Below are 21,003 nucleotides of genomic sequence, written 5' to 3' on the forward strand. Positions count from 1 at the left end.
CTGTAACATATAGTTAGCCCTGTAGATTGTGGCAATTAGATGCAAATGGAAGAGAATGGAGTGCTGCTACTGAATTTTCCTGAAGTGTCTGGATTTGACCCCTATCATAGACTAGGGGATCACTTGTGTGACCCAGTGATATGTGAGTAAAAGTGGATTTTGATTAAATTGGTGGCCAGACTAACTACCATTTAGCTTTTGAAGCTTTTCCATTGCTGAATTTGTACCTATAGGTTTGTCTCTCAATCTCCTCCCAATTCTCTGTCCTGCATTCTCTTTGCTTGCTAATTTTATAAAAGCAGGCAGAAAATGAGAACATTGTGGACAACTCTAACAGAGAGAACAGAAGAACAGAAAGAAGTTTTGTTTCACTGTAAGTTGTCAAATTCAAATCCCAGTTCCCCAGTGCCCATTTCTAACAAATGCCCATTGAATGATTCACCTATGACCATTTTTCAGTGAAGGCTAAGAAGCAGAGAAAGTGCTGTTCCTTCATTCACAACATTAAAGACTCTAGTAGATATAATTATTTATTTATTGTATGGCACATACACATCACAGGAGATAAAATGGAATGTTGATGCTGCTAATTTGAATACATTTCTCATTGTTGAGCCAAAAGATCATCCATTCATCTATTCAACGTAGCTTCTGGTTCATACTCCTCATAGTCTTAACACTATCGGGAAGAGACAGGGAATTCCTTATGTTATATTCCAAATTCACACATGAAAAGAAAACAGACAACAGGCAACAGACTCCCATTCCTCGATATCAACATAAGGAGACTAGACAATGGAGAACTGAAAAGCTGCATCTATCACAAACACATGCACATGGACCAGATCTTCAGCTTCAGAAGGACCAGGACACACTGCAGCACCACAACACTAAAGAAAGCAGAAGAGAAACAGTTGCTTTATATTTTTCTCCATAATGACTATCTAAAAAATTTTGTATTCCAACACACAGCACCCAAACCACACCACACAGCCAACTAGCACACAATAACTAAGCCTACCATACACAAAAGGGGTATCGGAAATGACAGCCAGAATTCTCCAACCCATAGGAATAGCAATAGCCCACAAACCCACAGCCACACTCTGCCAGGAATTATCCGGAACCAAAAACAAGATAAGGAAGGATGAAAGAAAATGTACAGTAATTTACAAAATCAAATGTAATGATTGCAATTAATACTACGTGGGACAAATATCATGCCCATTAAAAACCAGGATTCACAAACACCGGCTGGCAGTCAAACGCCACGATCCCAAATCCTTAATCTCTACCCACACCGACACCAAACAGTACCAGTTTGATTGGAACAACACAAAAATCATCAGCCATGCTACTATATGCCACACTTCTATCAACAGACACATCAACCTACAACCAGCTTACAAACCTCTCAGAATCCAAATCAACTACACTGTCAACCAGAGACAGCATCGACCCTCAGTCCCCCTATCAGTTCACCTCCCAATGACCATGACTTGATGTAACCTCCCCATCACAAGACCCATCACAAGACTCACTAATGACTTACACCTAACCCATAAGACCCATCACAAGACCCTCACTCAACACACCAACACCTGAAGCCCTTATAAACAGAAGAACACTGACATCCCCTAAACTCCACTGAAGATGTTACCTAGCCTGGTAACGAAACATTCAGAAACCAACCCACAAGCTTGGAGAACAGACCTTCACCCACATCCTACACCCGAGCTACAGATATTCACCACAATTGCAATTCCTTATGTACGTATTTGTATCCTACCTTTATTATTTTTACAAATAACTCAAGGCAGCAATGTATCCAACACACCTTCCTCCTCCTATTTTCCCCCACAATAGCAATTCTGAGTTGGGCTGAGTGAGAGATGACTGGCTCAAGGTCACCCAACTGTCCTTTGTGGCTAATCTGTCTCTGGGTTTTCATGCTTAATCCCTTAATCAAATCCACATGTAAGAATTTGACCTGCAACCTGTAGTTTCTTGTTTCATTTTTGTGCCACTTATCCGCTGCTTTGCATACAGTTAACAGTGACTAACTGAGGACTCTTCTTCACTTGTGCTTCATCAAGGTAATATTTTTTTTCCCTGGGATGTCCCCATGATATGGCCTTCCTCTTTTCCCAAAGCCCACGTGTAAAGCATTTTTTAATAAATCATTAGCTGTGTAGATGTTAAAATAGTATTTTCTCTTTATCCCTGTCCAAGGGCAGCCTTAATGTGTGCAAAATCTTAACAATTACCTTAGAAGGAAGACAGAGAGCCAGTTTGATGTAGTGGGTAAGTGCTGGATTAGAAACTGGGATGCCATAAATTCTACTCCTCCATTAGGCTTGAGTGGGTACTTTGGGCCAGTTACTCTTTCTCAGTCCAATAAGCTCATAGGTTTGTTGTTGTGAGACACTAGGAGTATTAAGTATATATGCTGCCTCAGGTTGACCAAAAATAATGAATGTCAGAGACTGGGAATGGAGGCAATATAGGCAGAATAGGGATTGGCAGTGAGGATAAGCAATTTCATACTGATTAATTCTCTGCCAGGTCAAGGATAGGTGGAGACCAATTCAACTCAGCAATGAAGAAAGATCCTCATAATCTCTGGATCTGAATTTCAATGATGCGCTCCAACTAAAAATTGGGTTGGTTTATTTTTTAGCTTGTCCATGGTAGAAATGCCCATTTTTAATGTTGCACCATGCATACATAAGGAGATTGGCATGTGGCATGATGGCATGATGCTGCTTTTGTTAGACTAGCTTCCTTGACTCCTACTGTAGACCCCATTGAGCATATGGATTGAAAGTATATTTCCTAATTATCACGACCAATTTCTTGATTCTTCTTACCATGAGACAATGCAGTTTGGCTGCCTCAAACGATAGATTTAGAGTAGTGTGAGAAATATTTTGGTTGCCAAGACAAGTTGATGTCAGTTTTTAGGAGAGTAGATAAAGACAACTCACATATGTGGGCAGTCCAGTTGTTTGGGGAGTTCTTTATTTTTTTTAACTGTTCTATATCTATTTGGGCCTCCCTCTAGAATTTCAGTTTGTTTTCAAAATGGCAGAAAATATAGTTTTATCCATCATGGTCAGACAGTGCACTGCAAAAAAGGGGGGGAATTGGAAGCTCCAGGTACTGCTGAGGCTGCAGATTGCTTATACCCAGATAACTAAGGTTTTAAAACTGGGGGAAGGAGAGCTAAAATGCAGCTTTTCAAATAGTAGCTGGATGTACTTGAATCAGAAGATTTTCTAGATTTGCTATACTCCCTAGGATAGCTTTTACAGGAAGTCCTCAGCTTACAACTGGCCATTTAGCAACTCTTCAAAATTACATCAGGCTCCAAAAGAATTTAGGACCCAGATTCAAAATTCTGAGATCCAAGCCCCACCCATAATTATGTGATCACATTTTGGTCTCTTAGCAACCAATCCACATTTAGGGCCATTTTCAGTTTCCCATAGTCATGTGACCATGATTTATGACTTCCCTCCCCTAAAACTGGCATTTATTGGTGGGGGGAAAATGCTCCTTAAATGAACAATGGGTTTGCATAATGATTGTAGTGTTTACTTTATGACAGCCACAGAAAAAAGTTGTAAAATTGGCCACGGTCATATGGTAACCCATTTTATGACCAGCATGATTTAGGACTGAAATTGTGGGTTCAATTATGGCTACAGGTTGAGGATTACCTGTATTTTAGAAAACATGGTGTTTCTTTGATTGCTGTAGCAAATGCTATAGAAAGCTTGATCTCTATATGACTGCTTGGTATCATTTAAGAAGTATTTTCCATCCTTTGGAGGGGGAGAACAAGGAGGAGACCATCTAGATGTGAGGAGCCGAAAGTGAATGCTTAGCATAGCCCTCCCAATTTTCACATCTTTAGATGTACTGTTCCATGCAGTCTGGGAATACAAGAAAACTACAGCTTCAACATATCTGGAAGATACCAGGTTGGGAAAGGATGATATAGGGAGAAAACCTTGGAGAGGACATAGTTTGAGGGGCAAAATGTTAATCACAGCTTTGATCTTTTTTTCTTCTATACATCTAAAGAGATTTGTGTAGAATACCTCAAGGGTGAATAGCACCCGTAAATGGATTAGCACTGGGACCAATAGAATGGCAATTAATGCTTAGCTTCCCAGCCATTTTCACAACTAAAATTCCCCCTCCAAGGTATGATTTGACTCACAGCAAAAAAAACCCACAAAGATACTTAAGACACTTTTAAAAATGGGAAGAGATATGTTTCATTGATCTCCCATGTCTTAAATAATTTGGGTCCTAGAAATATCTCTGTCTTATTGTCATCATGTTGGCATATATAAGTGGTAAGGATATGCAGCTTTCTGCATTGATGTAGAATTCATTCATCAAGCAAAGCAGAATGACCTTGAGTTCTCAGCTAGGAAAAGAATGATGATATTAAGTCAATTTAAATATTTGCAATTGCTTTAAATGGATAATTATCTAATCTTCAAGTAAAGATGAAACAATATATTGGCCAGCATAGCATAATAGATTCCTGCTATTCAACTCTAAACTGGTTGTCTAAATTGCTATTCTCCATTATTCTGAGTCAGCAGAATCAATATTATCTGAACACCTAGGCCAGGGGTCTGCAACCTTGACATCCTTAAGACTTGTGGACTTCAGCTTCCAGAATTCCTCAGCATAGCATAGCTGCCAGCCCACGGGCCGGTTGCACCATATGGAAGCTGCGCCCACCCCAGCTCCAGCAATGCAAAAAAAGTTGTGATATGTCGCGACGACATGTCACGTGATGCGTTGATTGACACCCAGGATTTAAGTAGTCAGGGGGATGAAGGATGGGAGGAAAAATGCGCTATGCAAAAGCTCTGAGAAAGGCTCATTCAATGTGTTGCCATGGTGGTGTGCTATCCTAATCCTGGTATGGATTCTGGTTGGCTACATAATCAGCGGTTGCTTAGATGGAGATGAGTGCTCTGGCGTTATGATCCTCAGGTTGCCCCCCCACACCTCCGTCCACCCCCAAATCATAGAATTCTTTCAACTTTACAATAGGGCAATAGAGGTAAGAAATTGTCTTCTAAGTTCCCGCTTCCTTAATCTTTCAGAATGAATCATTGCTATTTTAAGCAGGATGGCAGACGGCAAAAAAGATTTATGCAGTAATAGTAGTGGGGAATTGTTTCAGACTCTGAGGTCTCTGAACAATAATCCATAATTCAGAAATTAATATAGGAAAGCAGTGACAATGGGATTTGAAATAAGAGTTAGTGGCTAAGGCAAGAGGGGACTCCATTGGCTTGCCATTTGTGGATGCCGTGCTTCTACACACATGCAATTATAACTTTAACCATTACAGGAGAAGCAGACTTAAACCATTATCTTTATTGTTTTTGTTTTCCCCTGTGGAGGGACTCTCTTTCTCTGTGTGTGTGTGTGTGTATGCGCACACGCACATGTGCACACTTACATGGATGTGGTGGAGGGAGAGGGAAGTGAGAATGAAGCTTTGTTAAAGATATAGAGTTTAAATTGAGCTTTAAAACTGTGACTGAGCAAGATTTAATGATGACAATTAGCCTGGACAAACAGTTAATCATCCTGCAGGCATAATTTATGCATTCTCTGTGCAACAGGGAGATTGTCAGCACTTCGCCCTACAAATTAGAGCAATAAAAGAATCTCATAACCTCCAACAGCTTAGCTGTCTGGCAAAGAGAGAGATCATCTCCCCCACTTCCTCTCTTCCTTCCCTGGCCACAATGAAATCAGTTGAGGTTGCCGGGCTGAGGTATTATATTTTATTTCCCTGGCTGCTTCATATTTAACTTCATCAGTGTTTTCTATTTACTCTTCCCAGGCATGATCTTCTTTGTCACTCTCTGGAGTTAGAACAAAGCCAAACCTAATCACACTACAACAGGTTGGATATTTGAAGAGGCTCATCAGATCAGTCCAGACAGGAACTGCTCTTCTTGCATCGTTAACCAATTAGGCAGGGAACATGTTTGGTGAACATGAGTTGCCTACTGCTGGCACTTATTCCCACTTTGTTTTGCATGACTTGCCACCACTGTTAGATAGAACAGGTATAACAGAGAACAAGTTGGGGCAAACTTTACGCCAAGTTCTTCCTCATATCCCCTTAACTGTGGCACAACAATGCGCCACCATCTGTCCTTATAGGACAGGTGTCCCCATAGGATGGGTCTATGACAACTCGCCGTGGGACAACTTGCCACGGGACAAGAGTTACACTAATATTGAAGAAATAATCCAATGGAATCATTAATGAAGGAGGGACAAAATGAAATGTGAGTGACAAAAATTAAAATAGCCTTTTAATTATTTTAAAGAATTAAATTGAATCGTTGAATTGTCCCACAGTGAGGTGTCCTGTGGCGAATTGGCCATGGCAAGGTGTCCGTGGTGAGTTGGCCATGGTGAGTTGACCATGACAAATTGGCTGCGGCAAGTTCCTCATTCCGCATAGGAAGGCCTTTGTCTCATTGCTAGCCCACTATGGAAGCAGCTTAAGTGGTCTGTCATTTCTGTTCCTGAGATAAGTCTTACATCACTTCATTGAATGCAAACTTCTTGGACTAGTCCCTACAATTTTCTTGGCAAGATTTCGGAAGTGGGTTGCCATTGACTGCTTCCTAGGTTTGAGAGTGACTGGCCCACGGTCACCTAGCTGGATTTGTTCCTTGGGTGGGAACTAGACCTCACAGTTTCCTAGTTTCTAGCCTGGTGCTGAAGCACTACACCAAATTAGCTCTCACACAAGCTTTTCATACCAAAAAAAATCTCGCTAAAGAAGACTCATTATGAGTCTTATTTTGGTTGAATTAGCTACCAAGAGTCTGATACTCAGCTAGATCTCTATTTTCCCCAAAAGGTTACATTATAGGATGACCCAGCAGTACAACATTTTATTCTGTTGGCAATATCAGCATGAAGATGGTGTTCGTTAGACAGGTAAAGAAGGGGCAAGTTTGCAGATGGGTGGGTGGAAGAGACAGGAGAGTTGTGGAGGTGAGAAAATCTTGGTGGCTCACAGAGGTAAGAAACAGAAAGACCTGCTTTGTAGTTCCCCAGGGGGAACACTGGAAACATTCAAATTGCAGCAAATAACAATCGGCTTACTTCTAGCTTATGCCAGAGCTTTTACCTGAAGCATTTCACGAATTTGGGTGGAAAACTTCAGTCTCCTGAACTGATGAGCTAATTTCGGAAGTAAGGAATTCTTTCCATCAATAATGCATGTATTGTGGAAACTGGGAAGAGGAGTCAAGAGCATCTGACCCACAAGGATGATCACAGTTACTTTGACTCTTTGCCCATACATTGACACTAAGATTTGCAATGGAGAATTGGCGCTTATTAGCATCCTAAGAATTATTGCTGTATGTACAGACACACTAATAATGTGTAAAAGAGCATTCCCAAGTGGTCCTTGAAAAAGCAAAATGTGGCTTATGATTTACCAAAGACAGCAGAAGAAAATAAGGCCACTGTGTAGCAAAAGGACAAAGGGGAGTGAATATGCACGTTAAATAACATTGTGATGCAAACCAGGAATCCTAAACTTTTCTTATTGCACTTTTCAGTCGGTGAATTGTCAGAAATTAATTTTTATCTGTTTTACCTGATTCTGTCCGTCTCTTTGTATTACGCTTCTATTTTTCCCCAAAATTCTTTTTAAATCAATTTGTCTTACTGATATTGGATTAGATTCAGATTAAGTTTGTAGTTCTCAAAGAAAGCAGAGGAACTTAAGTAATCATTCCCTTGCTGCAATAGTAAGTTGCAAGAAGCAATTTTCCCTACTTGCACCTACCCAAGTCACAACAGCATTTTTTCCTGTTGTGTCCTCATTGTTTTCATCTCATTCCCAACCCATGAATGGGATACACTTAAGTCATTCTTAGTTACACTGATACTGAAATAATCTTTTACCCCTCATTTTGTCCAAAGGCAGCCCTGAGGTATATAAAATATGTAAAATCTGTCAGGCTTTATCATCCGTTACCTTGAAGTGAAATCAAATGACCGCAGTGATTTAAAACAGAATAAATGTAGCATTGGGTTCAGCAATGGGACACTGCCACACACTGTGATGTTGTATAGTTTTCTGTGAACTCAAGGACGGGAAGAGAACATTTGAACTTAGTAGTAAGGAAAGGGCCTCACTCAGAGTTATTCACTGAATTGTTCCACCATCATTATTCGCCTTGACTATTTGAGGAACTCATCATGTTACATTTAAAGTATTCCTACTTTTAAGCAATATTCAAATAAATGGCATCACTTCAGAATGTCTTATTCCCATTGTATTTTTCCTGTTCTACCTAGTCAAGAAGAGAAGATATGTTATGGATTCTGTTTGTTAACAAATCTTGAGTGGTGGGATCCAGGAAGAGGGCCTTCTCTGCTGTAGCATCCTTTTTACAAAATGCTGCCCTGGAGGTGAGACAGGGCCCCTATTCTCCTGGCCTTTCAAAAGAGTTTGAAGACTTGGCTCTGCCGATTTGCATGGGGCTCTCAGAGAGGCACCCAAGTTTGAGGTTAAAAGGCCCTACCCCCTTTTAACTTATAATTTATTCTACCCTTGTTTATTGAGATACAGTACTTAAGAATGGTTTTTATGTTTTTTTTAATCACACAATTCGCACACAGACAGAGGTGGGAAGTCTCTAAATTTTTGACATAAATCAGACTTACAGTAGCTACACATCAAACCCTTGCAGAAGAATAGATGTGGAACCTGCAGATCTCCACATGTCTTGAACTGCAGTTCCTTGCATTCCTCCTCATTAGCTATGCTGATGGGGACTTCAGGGAATAGAAATTCAGCAGTATCCAGAGGGCCGCTTGACCTCCATCCTGGTCCAGCAGAGCAATTAACACAGCCCTAACAATTGCAGAGTGCCAGGAAAATGAAAATACTTAGATGGCTCATACAAATGATTGCAAATCTTCTTATTTTCAAGTACACATTTTTATTTGTGAACCCGAATAAAGATTCTCCCCCCCCCACTTAATATCAAACATGTCTTTAAAGACTGGAAGCAGAGTCAAACAGGCAGTGGCTTAAATGCATTTTTTTAAACTCTTGGTTTGTTTGTTTTTTAAAAAAAGCATTTCACAGTGATTATTTTGAGAATTATACTGCTGGGAAAGGTGGAAGGAAAGAGAAGAGGGCAAACAGCTGGCTGGGAAATTCTAGGAGTTGATGTCCACACTTTTGAAATTTACCAAGGCTAATTTAAACACTGATTTATATGGTCACTAGGAATTAAAATGACTCCCCCCCTTTACGACCCTTTAATCGCTTTATTCAGGGTGGAGTTAGGGGAACTGAATGGAATTGAGAGTTTACTGGCTGGATACCTTTCCTGATGCCTGTGTGGAGTTAACAGCAGATATTTTCTCTTTGCACCCTGATAGAGAAACATCTATCACTGCCTAGGATTGAACTCTCAACTTTCCAAGTGGGAGGTGAGCATATAATCAATCAAATAATAAGTCACAAAAGCAACAGTAAACTTACATGTTGCATTATTTCCGTAATTCTCACTTGTGGAAACCTTTGATCCCAAATGTGACCAGGTCAGGAAGCCCATCAGAAAGCTAACATTACTGAGGAAGTATAATGCAGCCATTGTGTTCAAGGAAACAACAGATAAAGGCTACAGAATACTTTGGGGCAGATCTACAGCCTCCAAACTGCACTTTATATGACTTTCAGTGCAAAATGAGTAGACCTTCTAAGGCTACTATAATTGTCTTATACTGAGATGTTTTAAAAGCAAGTACAAATGAAAGTTCCAGTTACCTAAAGATTTATGGCACATAAAATGCTATCCCCCACCCCCCCCACACACACTATATTTGCATAAAATGCTTATTTTACTAGAGTTTCATCAGACCTGAAAATGCAATATGATTCCAATAACATTTCTCTTGAAATAGACAGTGGAGTTGGGGAGGGGGAATCCACCCCTCAACAATGACAGGAAAAGTGTTTATTCAGCTCTGTGTCTTTATTAACAAACATGCCAAAATGCATTTCTAATATTGCACAATTTAAATGGAGCCAGTAGGTGAGGAAAAAAATAGCTCACACAAGGTGGCCATCATCCAATCCATCTTTCTATTTTCTAGTGTCAATCCACTGTTTTAAAGATGTAATAAAATCTTTGGCTAAAATTTGGACAAAATGTACCCACACCCTTTAGAATTCTTATTTACTAGAGCTGCTTTATTAAGAATTTTGCTGGGTTTAGATTTTTAAAAGAGCAAATACTTGATCACCAAATGCATCTGAATGAGGAACATTTTAAAGAATGGTGGTATAGCAGAAACTCCTGTTATCTAAATTTGCCCACAGCCTGAGTGCAGTACAACATCTCACGCAGCTCCTTATCAATTTTACTGGAACATTCCTATTTAGTTAAGGTAAGACTTGCTATTTGAATATTTTGGTGAGACAGCACTTTCTTTCAAATAGAAGCTGTATTATACTTGCTTTTACAAACACATTCTGTTTCTGTCATCACTGTTTTTATAAACAACTTTGTAAAGTTTATATTGGGGGAATATCTAAACTGATACTTAGTTTACCATTTACCATTGTGTCTCTAAGTGGAATTGCTTCAGAATCCCATGATTGCAAATATTGGATTTCTTTATTGATTTTGTTTGTACAAAACAAAAGAAAAATATGAAACAACCTTTACATTCTAAAGTCTAAAAATTTAAAGGTGATTTAGGTGGATTGGGGAAAAGACAGGTGAATAAGTGTTTTGACTCTCTTGTTGTTCTTGAAGGGAGATAGTGATGTCAGAATATTCACAAGTTGTAGTTCAAAACTCCCAGTCATTTAAATAAACCAACACTATCGACTGAGCTTGGAACACAAATGAAAAAGGCCATTATTGGCCTGTCAATATTGCTATAACCTGATCTATAATTGATGTAACCATTAAAAGTCCAAGTCACTAAACCTATGGAACACTTTTCCAGCATACTCCTGTAAAGAAGAATGGACGCTGAGCTTGTCGATCAGAAGGTCGGCACTTTGGCGGGTTGAATCCCGAGTGCCGCGTAACAGAGTGAGTGCCTGTTACTCGTCCCAGCTTCTGCCAACCTAGCAGTTCGAAAGCATGTAAAAATACAAGTAGAAAAATAGGGACCACTACGGTGGGAAGGTAACAGCGTTCCATGTGCCTTTGGCATCTAGTCATGCCAGCCACATGACCACGGAGCCATCCTCGGACAAGCGGTGGCTCTTCGGCTTTGAAACGGAGATGAGCACCGGCCCCTAGGGTTGAAAATGACTAGCATGCATGTGCGGGGGAACCTTTACCTTTTTTATTTTGGAAAAAGATGTTCCAGCTGTGTTGAATTTGCATGGCCTATGAATGTGACATTCCAAACTCCATTTAACTTCTTATGGCTGTAAAACAAAGACGTTTTCATATTTAGGGTAGCATTAAATAAAAATAAGAGAATCATCCTTTTGTAACAGTTTAGAGGCTGGAAACCAGGAGATTGTGAGTTTTACTTCCACCTTAGACCAGCTGGATTACTTTGGGCCAGTCACTTTCTCTGAGCCCTAGAAAGAAAGCAATAGCAAACCACTTCTAAAAAACCTGGCCAAGAAAACTACAATGACTTGTCCAGTCCTTCTCTGAGAATCTGACCTGACTGAATAGAAAGGAAAAGAGAAAAATAAGCTTAAAAAAAGTGATGTAAGGCAAATATGGTAACTGATTTAAAATATATATATATAATTTTTAATGAGAAATAGAAAAAATATAATAGATCAACAAATGAGATTATTTTTAAAAGTGTGCTAAGCTGAGAGTTGTGTCCAATCAGCAAATCTTTATGAGAAAGTCTTCTATTTCACTAAACCCCAGTAGATGTGGAGCAGGAAAGCAGCTACTGTATCCTATTAAAAGAGCATTCACCTTTTGGTTTGGAAGAGACAGGGGAAATAGGGAATGGGAAGAAGTAACATGCAAATATTAATGACAAAGGGGGTGTCAGGTGGTATCGGCATAGTTGGAGGAGGTGGGGAGATAATCACATTTTACACCTGCTAACATTCCAAGATCCCCTTTAAGGCGTGAGTACTAATGAGCCAACAAATTATTGAGATGGGAGGCAAAGAGCTGTCCCTCTGGTTCTCTGCACTCAGAAAGCCAATCAGGGACTGCCGAAGTGGAAAATTATGTGGGTTTCTTCCTTTCTTGTTTTTAAGGACATTGTTCCAAATGAGGTCTGTGCCTAGCTCTTGCAGCTACACAAACCCTGTTATAACCCGAGATTTTCATGAGGTAAGTCACAGGCTGTATTTGAGCAGTGGGACATTCTGTCAATCATCTTGCACATTAATAGCTCAACATCACTGCACTTCCACATTAGCTATACATATGGCTAAGTAGCTGGTCCAGGGAGAGGGAAGCATATGCTTTAAAAGCAACGTAATAACCTGGGTGGGGGATGGGGTGAGTGTGGGGGCGGCAAATGGGACAGAGAACGATGACAGATTGCCCGTGCCTTAAAAACCATGGAATAGATAAGCAATTAACTAAAATGACCACTTTGCACCGCTAACCCAGGATGCAATTATAGCTCTTAAAATCTGCTGCTCCGTCACAAATTACAGTGACCCACAACTTAGCTGTTTAAATACATACAGTTGTGGGGATGTGAGTGTATAATGGTTAAAATCATCTTTGTTGATATTTGAAGGCAAATACGACCTCCTGGTTTTAAGTGCTGCAGATAGACCTCTTGGGCCATTCATATTTGCTGTCTTGCCCAAATCTCCAGCTCACCATATGGCATGCTAATCAATTTAGAGGGTTGCAACATTTCCTAGGATATTCACCCATTCCATCTCCCCGTGTTCCACTTTTGTACCTGTTTGTAATATTTGCACCGCAGGGATGTTGGAATCGTTCGGTTTCATTTCTCCCATCTTCTAAACCTAAAGTGCATTGGCTTTTTTGAAAAAAAAGTCAACACAAATAATGCATATTAAATTGGCTGTCCCTTTTTTTCCAAATATATCTTCCTCAGATACCCATTTCTATTTTTGCTGACAGATTGTGGTTTTGACACTCAGCTAAGATACCTTGCAAGTTACTGGAATCAAGGAAGGTGACATTTAGCTTAAGCAATTGTTTAGGGGTGTCCGGACAAGGGTCTAGAGCAGGGGTAGGCAACCTTGGCTCTTTTATGACTCGTGGACTTCAACTCCCAGAATTCCTGAGCCAGCATGGCTTAGGATGGCTGGCTCAGGAATTCTGGGAGTTGAAGTCCAAGAGTCATAAAAGAGCCAAGGTTGCCTACCCCTGGTCTAGAGTAAGCAAAGTTTATCATTAGCATAGTAAAAAACAGACCAGAGGTGGTGAACGTATATGATCAGGGAACAGAATAAAAGAATTAGTGGGATCTTATGTGTTGGCTTTCCTTAGGGCACATGTGTGCCTGACATGTAACTTTGTAGCCAATCAGCAATTCTGTTTTGTTTCCCTTACCAAATTATATAAAACTAACTCAGTCTGATTTTTGATTTGCATCTTAGGTGTGAAACTCAGAGGCATTGTCTTCTGCTTCTGCACAGAAATAAAAGATCCTGTGTGGAAATTGGCTTGTTTATACCAGGTTCCCATACCCAGCCAACCTTCTAGCCAACATTTACTTGCTTTTTTTCTAGCATTTTTCTCCAAGTGGACAGCATTAACTAAAATGAGATCTACATAGGCAGGGAAAGGACAAATTGATATCTTTGTCTGCCCTTCTTAAACATTGCCTGGTTCAGTTCAAAATAGCTCAATTTAGATGAATTATTATTATTTGTTTACACATATGAAGACAATACTTATAAAAGTGTTAGCAGACTAGAATTTGGTGCATGCTTATGGATTATATGGTTCTAAATGGTACTCATTAATGAAAAGGTGATAAGTCTGGTTTGAAAGAGTGTGATGGTTTCCTCATATCCATTTCAGAGTAGATTGATAATATGCACATTTTACCATTTTAAAGCCCTGATTATGAGTATTATAATCATTCAAACACTTGCTGATGTTCTGCATATTTTCAGTATCTATATGGTACTTGGAGCTTAGCCAGCCAATCCTACTGAACTGCCACAACATAAATGAAAGTGAATTATGTGAATTCTTCAGTGGTATTGAGTTGGATATGTAACAGAATATCTGTAAATTAATGACTATGACTGGAATAATATGGTCAGCAATCATAATTACTTGAATTTTACATTCATTAGAGGCAGCGTTTTGTGCTCCTAACCACGTCAGACATTCAACGATTTGTCATATGATCTTAAGAACAACAAACAAAAATGAAGCAAAATCTGCAAAGTTAAAAGTATTATTAGCAATATAAATGGTGGATATATGTGCTTTTGAGAGCTGCTTCTTATCTTGTATTTTCCTTCCTTCCTTCCCTCCTTCCCTCCATGGTAGCTTCCCAACCAACTCCCTTTAAAATCCTTTCAGTCACTGTTGCGCAATGAGAGAAACATTTTGCTTGCATTCAATATGAGGGGATAAAACTGGGATGTAGAAAATTAGTTTACAGAAATAGAAGAATGCATATTAATCTAGAACTATTGAATATCCGCTTTGTGTGAAAATGTTCTTTTCTTATACAACAGTTTCAAAATCCTCTATTTCCATCTGAGATGACCTGGTATGTTGTGATAGAGTCAAAAGGCCATGCTTTAAATATCATGGAGAAGATATTTGTGTATGGTTGGTGAGTGAAATTTATCATTAACCAAACAACAGATAATCCCCACCCCAAACACATGTGCATTATTCCTAGGGTTTCGGAAAAGATAACATAATATTTAGAAATAATTTACTGCATTCTCTGAGTCTGAAAATGCACAATAGAGCAGAGATGAGCAATTCTCTAATTTGCATTAGAGAACAGAATTAGAAGTTGCAATTTCATCCAAACTCAGTAGGGTTTAACCTAAGTTTGTAAGTACTATATATCCATCTACTGCCTGCTGCCAGAGAGGTAGCAAAATGTCGCCTTGCTAATGAGAAGCATCTATGGAAAATCACCAGACTACACAATATTGGAATGGAAAACTGAAGAGCTCTAGATCACAACCAGAAACTTCCCTCCCTCTTCCACTTTCCCTCCCCATCACCTCTGATTTGTAATTACCAAATTAACACATTCTAATGGGTGAAGTACTTGAGCAACAGACTATGATTAATACACATGTCCAATTAGCTGTTGCTTCTTTCTCCTCTAATTTTAGCCCACTTAAATACTGTGCCACAATCTGTAATGTCTCTGAGGTGAGGATCCCGCTCATCCAAGACTCCATCCTCCATTTAATGGAATCCTTCATGGTTATCAAGAGAGGTCCCTCTGCTCTGCTGCTCTGCGGGAAACATGTCTCTCGCCCTCCCTACCTGTTGTGCAGAAGCAGTACACAAAAAGCAAGATTATCTTCAGGGGAATGGAAGCGAGAGAATTGAGGGATGCAAAGTCCAGCTGAGGAGCGTTTGGTGATTGGTGAACTCCTTGTTTCAATTTTCACTTTCTTACTGGTTAGATCATTCCCCAATGCTCTCAAAACACTTTCTAGTAAAATTGGTGTTATTTACAAGAAAGCAAACTCTTGACTTCTTCAGAAAGCCATCTAACAAGCCTATCCAGACTAGGTGAGAAATGAAACCTCCCTGGAGGACATATAATGAGGTCCCCTTAAGCAATCACCGTTGGCATGAAATTAATTTTAATCATAATACTTAATCATAATCATAATAGTAAAGTTGGAAGAGACCTTGGAGGTCATCTAGTCCAACCACCTGCTCAGGTAGGAAACCCAATACCATTTCAGACAAATGGCTGGCCAGTCTCTTCTTAAAAAGTTCCAGTGTTGGAGCATTCACAGCTTCTGGAGGCAGGTTGCTCCACTGGTTAATTGTTCTAACTGTCAGGAAGTTTCTTCTTAGTTCTAGGTTGCTTCTCTGCTTGATTAGTTTCCATCCATTGCTTCTTGTCCTGTCTTTGGGCACTTTGGAGAATAGCTTGACTCCCTCTTCTTTGTGGCAGCCCCTGATATATTGGAACACTGCTATCATGTCACCCCTAGTCTTTCTCTTCATTAGACTAGACATTCCCAATTCCAGCAGCCGTTCCTTATACGTTTTAGCCTCCAGTCCCCTAATCATCTTTGTTGCTCTTCTCTGTACTCTTTCTAGAGTCTCAACATCTTTTTTACATCGTGGTGACCAAAACTGGATGCAGTATTCCAAGTGTGGCCTTACCAAGGCATTGTAAAGTGGTGTTAGTACTTCACGTGATCTTGATTCTATCCCTCTGTTTAAGCAGCCTAGCACTGAGTTGGCTTTTTTGGCAGCTGCAGCACACTGCTGGCTCATATTTAAATGATTGTCCACTAGGACTTTGTTTGTCCAAGTGTGACTAGAAACACAAGGAATTGTTTATTGGGTGCAGAAGCTCTCAGTGCTCTCCTCCTTGTCAGCTGATAACCTGCCTTTCCTGGATTGGTTCTCAGTCATTGCAAATCCTCTGACTTCCCTCCAGGGAAATGTACGACAAAGCCTAACAGATTTTTAGGCCTATGGAGTCTGTTGTTGGATCAGGTTGGAATAAGGGCCTTTTCACACATGTGCCTAACCATGGCCCAAACCAATTGTGGCAGCATCTTTTTTCTGTTTCCACCACATTGCCTTCATCTCATGTCCTATCCACACACAAATAAGATAGCCTTAAGTCATTCTTAGCCTATGAAGGCATGCTTTCCCTTTTAAGATAAGAGATTTCAATGGCAGCCTCACAGCTTGTTGAATCTGTCACACTATGCCAGCCACTAGAGAGGTAGTCAAGTGACCATTAGTGAATGGGATGAGAAGGGAGCTTCCTATTTTTTTCAGATTGTTGCAGGTGTATCCTCTCCCCAGTCTCCAGTTAGTGTTTCCTGTCATTCTGCTACAGTCTCCCTAAAGAACTGACCCCACAGTGCTGTGCTGGTGGTGCATCAAGTATGAGGACAAACAAGTTCTTCAGGGAAACCGATGATGCGAATATAGCACCAGTCTGCATCTCCATAAAGTAGCTCCAGTATTTCCTGGTGCCATTGTCTCACAAAATAGTTGTAGTATCTAAGGAAAAAAAACACTCTTGTTTAAGGAAATCTAGACAGGTACTGCATGCTTGCCTCATACATACATCCACATCAAACTTTGCTGCATGGGAGAAATGACTGGGTTTCCCCCACTTCTTTCTAAGGGTTGTGGCTTTCTACTTTTCTAACAGTGCCAGTCAGTGTAATTGCACAGAATAATTCAGAGCTTGTTTTGCAAATCAGGATCTGGTTTTATAGAATCCCAAATATTAATATATTTCACCCTTAATAGTGGTGTTTTAAAAAGATTTCAGACAAAACCCGATTCCCCCAGAGCTTCTACTATGACAAACATCAGTAAATGTTATGAGTCCCTAAGGCTGGATTAGAAGGAATCTTAAAGATTAAAGAATGTACAGGTCAATTATTGAAACAAGTAAATGGCTTAAGGAATAATTACATAAAGTTTTCTCTTATTTATTTAGTACTAATCAGAAGTGTCCATTATGTAGTGTCCCCTGAGGTTTCTTTGAATTGGGTTAAAGGGTCATTCATCAATGTACTATAAGGAAATTTATTCTAGTAGATTTCTACTACCACTACCATCCCTGCATCTTTCTCCCAATCCTTCTGTTTTGGAGTGATGAATGTTCAAAAGAAGCATCTCATAAATACTAGAGATCATATAGTATATATAAACTGCCAGAACGAGATACACTTGGAATGTGTCACAACTGAGTCAAAACTCAGGATTCTGATTTCAGTTCAGATCTTTTAATTCTGAAAATCAAGTATCTAGGCTTGGAATAATTTAATTTTAAGTTTATGCCTTTTAAAGCCAGTATTGTTGGTTTTCACCTTTAGCGTCTAGTCATGCCGGCCACATGACCACGGAGACGTCCTCGGACAAGCGCTGGCTCTTCGGCTTTGAAACGGAGATGAGCACCGGCCCCTAGAGTTGGAAACGACTAGCACGCATGTGCGGGGGATCCTTTACCTTTACCTTTTTATTGTTGGTTTTTAGGGAGGGGAGTCTCCTTAAGAACCAAGTTGCTCTTGAATGTCTCTTCATCCTAGTTTACGATTCTAGTAGGGTGCAACGGGGTATATCTAATGTGAAAATAATACAATCTGGAATGCAGATGGGTGAAGGGAAACTGCAAGGTGAAACTAATAAAAAGGAAAAAAACACTTGCCCAACACTTTCCTTTTGCTTATTTTCTCTGCTTTGCTTTTACATTAGCAGCCAATCTGCATATCTCTTACACCTTTCATGGTTGGGACTGACTCAGCACTTGTACTGGCAGTTCTGCTTCTAATGTTGTTTTATTATATATTTGCATATAACAAGGATAATAAAAGTAATGTTTCAAAAATACATGAGGCAGGATTTGGAAGGTTTCAGCAGCCAATTGGAGAAGCAAGCCCAGTAAAGGACATACAATATCATAATCTTCCAGCATTACTTAATATATGTCCAGGTTTATACCAATGTTTCACAACCCTCCATATGTTTGGCAGAAGCCCATTTCTTTTAAGTGATTTTGATAAGTTGATTGATGCAGTCCCTCTTTTTCTCATATGTGTGTGTTTCTCAGAGCCTATTTGCCTGATGCCAAGGGCTTCTATCTAATAAAGCAGCTATAATGTACTTACTTTCCTCAACCACAACTTTCCTCTGCTTTCGCTGGCAATAGACTACTATAAAGAAATTTAATCTGCTGCTGAAATGTAGTGTATTATTAATGGAGAAGCAATGCCACATCATACCATAATTAAACTTTAGCATGCACACACTCTACACACACACACACACACACACACACACAAATACACATACACATAATCTCTTCCGTTGCATCTAGAATCTGGCAGAAAGCTGCTGAAGCAGAGAAATTCAAAGATGTATTGCATTGAAGGTGTCCCAATCTGCATTTGCATGCATGTAAGGAGGACAGACTGGAGCCATCTTCAACATAAAGTCCGAATTTGGTCAGGGGAAACATGCTGCTTTCTGGCAATAGCATTTATCTTGTTCCTTCCTTCCCAGAGCACATCTTTAAAGCAGATTTCCCCAACTTGTTGGTTAAGAATTCTGGGAATTAAAGCCCCAGCACATCTGAGGGACATCAGATAGAGCAAAGCTGAGTAGATGAAGATACCAAGGTAACCAACTCTGACAACAGCATCTTCTACCTAAAGGCATTATTATTCTCAGGGATGAGTTTTGTTGGGAAGTTGGTAGTGAGAGAGATAAAATCTCCTCTTCCTTATCATCTAAGCATCTCTCAGTCTTCTGTTCAGTGGTACTTTAATAAAATGAGGGCTTTATAGCAGTTCAATTAATTTCAAATCTAATCTGGATTTTATAAATGGCTGATAATTATATAATGATTGAATAGGTCTATTGGGCTCTAGATGGGAGAATTCTGGCCAAGTCACAAAGCTTTGGTCAGATCTGTGCCCATTAAGAATTTACAGCAGGGAAGTAAGTGCTGTGATTAATGCCATCCATAATAGCAGACATTCAGGAGTTCCTCTGATTATTGCTATATTGGTTTATATTATTGATATGTCGGTTTATATTATTGTTAGCCCTAAACTTGCTAACAATGGGTTATCACCCTGAAAAGCCTTTAGAAATAGGAAGATACTCTGTATGTAAAGTGTCCAATAATATTGCTAAGTAAATTGGTTTATGCTTAAATTGTAAGCCGCCCTGAGTCTTCGGAGAAGGGCGGGATATAAATGGGATTAAATAAATAAATAAATATACTTCCCAAGCTTCATAAACAAATGGCTTCATTGGCAAGGGATGATGTGCTTCTAGTTCAGCACATCCCACAAGCACCAGCCTAAAGATGGCATGTTTAGAATTAAGAAATGTGTCCTGTGTTATGACTTTGCAACATTGTGAAGCCTAAATTAAGTTTGGAATCAGATTTTATATTCATATTTTGCATTTCTCTGTGTGTGTGTGTGTCAAGAATGAAATTTTGGCAGGTACGTGCCTCTTTGTTTCAACTTGCCATTAGAGTAAGGGGGTAGGTGTGGCTTTAGAATTGGTTATATGGAGAAATGAAACCTCTACAATTCCGCTGAAGTCCATGAGAGCCTGAAACCTTTCCAAGGACACTGTACCAGGTGTGAAGAGGAAGCAGGTGGTTCCCATAACAAAGTGAACTTGTTTACATGGACTACATGAGAGGGTGGGGGTTTGGCTAGATAAATTATTGTTTAATTCTATGAACTGGTGTCTCAGAACCTCAGAGTTAGTTTTGATTCAACATTACCATGCTGTGTATTCAACAAATAGTAAGATTTTTGGAAACATTTTATTTGGATTCTCGAGCTGGATGTTAACAATCTATTTAATTTCTATAGCTCCCCATCTCAGTCAATGACTCAATAAATATACAATAAAACAATAAACATTTTAAAACAATAAAAACAGAATACTAAATGAAATAGTATTCATAAATAAAAATATTCATGCAAAATAAATGGAAATTTAATGCAAATTAAAATCAAACATCTTACTGACTATGCGATGAACAAGTAGAATAACTATGGCAAAAAAAAAACAAAGATAGTACCAATATTAACAGGTGTCTTAGGTGTAATCCCAAAACAATTGGAGCACCACATGAACACTATAGTGACAAAATCCCCACCAGCAAAAGACAGTTTTACTTGGAACAGCTTACATCCTGCAAGGGTACCCTCATCACCATCGAACATCAACATCCACCTATCCCAGGTCTTTGGAAAGTACCTGATAGCTGGATAAAAATGCAGAATTCCATCTAAACATC

This window comes from Vipera berus (assembly GCF_964194415.1).
Source record: "Vipera berus genome assembly, chromosome: 2".
Taxonomy (NCBI): Eukaryota; Metazoa; Chordata; class Lepidosauria; order Squamata; family Viperidae; genus Vipera; species Vipera berus.